The sequence below is a fragment of the Glycine max genome, chromosome 12 (genome assembly GCF_000004515.6).
Source record: "Glycine max cultivar Williams 82 chromosome 12, Glycine_max_v4.0, whole genome shotgun sequence".
In the NCBI taxonomy this organism is placed as follows: domain Eukaryota; kingdom Viridiplantae; phylum Streptophyta; class Magnoliopsida; order Fabales; family Fabaceae; genus Glycine; species Glycine max.
Window position 1 is genome coordinate 25934526 of NC_038248.2, and position 1889 is coordinate 25936414.

The window sequence follows — 1889 nt, forward strand, 5'->3', positions numbered from 1 at the left end:
CTCCTTCAAGGATTTTGCATATCTTGGAATTTGCTTTATTGCATCCAGCAGAGGTATGTTTACCTCTACTTTTCTAAATGTTTCCAAGATCTCTTTCTCTGCCTCTTCCATTTTTTTGTTGGAAACTGCTCTTGGAGGGAATGGAAGAGGGATGTGCTTCTTCTGCAAATCAGAATTACCAGTGGAAGATTCACCTGCACAGAAAATTGTTTGGTAAATTTTTGTCATCACCTTTTTCTGGAGTAGAGTGAAGTTGGGCAGGTTCATTTGCAGATGAGAAAGGTGCTACAGGTTGAGGTTCTTGACACTGCTTTCCCTACCTCAATGAAATGGCACTGACATTTTTGGGATTTTGGACATATTGAGAAGGTAGCTTGTCAGAATTCTGGGACTGTTGTTGATTTAATTGTGTAGCCAATTGTCCCATCTGATTAGTTAAACTCTGAATGGAGGCTCTGGTCTCTTGTTGAAACTGCATGTTTTGCATAGTCATTTGCCTCACAAGTTCTTCGAGGGAAGGTTGCGGAGGAGCCTCAACTGTTTGTTGTTTCTGGGGCTGTTGCTGTTGTTGGATTGGTGGAGGAATGTATGGTCTGCTTGGGCCTGTAGCATTTCGGAAGGAAGGAGCAGGCTACTGCTGTTGTTGTTGTTGAGGGCTAGACCATTTGAGATTAGGGTGATTCCTCCATCTAGGATTGTATCTGTTCCTGGAGAGGTCATAATTGTTCTGCTGTGATCGATTTTGCTACTGAGGTTGAGGAGGTTTATTGTAAATGTTTGCAGCATAAGCTTCAAGCTGCTCAATTGCTCCAGGTTGCTGCATGGAAGGGCAAAGGTCTGTATGGTGGTCAACAGAGGAGCATAAACCATAGACTCTTGCGATAGGTACAGATTTCTGATTTAAGGCCAGTTGGGTTACCAAGTTAACCAATGCATCTAGTTTGCCTTCAAGCTTCTTAGTTTCAGATGATGCTGATGAGTTTGTAGCTACCTCATGTACTCCTCTAATGACTATAGCATCATTTCTGGCGCTAAACTGCTGGGAGTTGGAAACCATCTTCTCAATTAAATTTCTGGCTTTAGCAAGAGTCATGTCTCCAAGGGCTCCACCACTAGCAGCATCTATCATACTTCTCTCCATATTACTGAGTCCTTCATAAAAATATTGGAGAAGAAGCTGCTCCGAAATCTGATGGTGAGGGCAACTGGCACATAATTTTATAAATCTCTCCCAGTATTCATATAGGCTCTCTCCACTGAGTTGTCTAATACCTGAGATATCCTTCCTGATGGTCGTGGTCCTGGAAGCAGGAAATTTTTTTTCTAAGAATACTCCCTTAAGGTCATCCCAACTGATGATGGACCTTGGAGCAAGGTAATACAACCAGTCTTTTGCCACTCCCTCTAAAGAATGAGGAAAAGCCTTCAGAAATATGTGATCCTGTTGGACATCTGGGGGTTTCATGGTGGAGCAGACAATATGAAATTCTTTCAGATGTTTGTGCGGATCTTCACCTGCAAGGCCATGAAACTTTGGAAGCAAATGGATCAGTCCAGTTTTAAGAACATATGGGACATCCTCATCAGGGTATTGGATGCACAAGCTTTCATAGGTGAAATCAGGTGCAACCATTTACCTTAGAGTCCTCTCATGGGGTGGAGGTTGTGCCATGTTCTTGGAATGTTCAAAATCATAATGCTCAAAATCAGGATGTTCAAAATCACCAATAATAGAATGCACAGATTCACCAGTAATGGAATGCTCAGGATGATCAAAAGGTATAAAATGATGCTTAACTAATCTATGAAATGTCCTATCTATCTCAGGATCAAAGGGTTGTAATTCAGATGGATTGCCTCTAGTCATACACTACATTCAACATGCACAA

At 41.9% G+C, this 1889-nt stretch overlaps 1 non-coding gene across 1 annotated transcript; it reads left to right on the top strand.

Moving 5' to 3' along the window:
• Nucleotides 1–1187: 1187 nt before the first annotated feature.
• On the top strand, nucleotides 1188–1294 carry LOC112998627 (small nucleolar RNA R71). Its single transcript, XR_003263721.1, has one exon. It is a non-coding gene; the product is annotated as a small nucleolar RNA R71 (small nucleolar RNA).
• The last annotated feature ends 595 nt before the right edge of the window (nucleotides 1295–1889 follow it).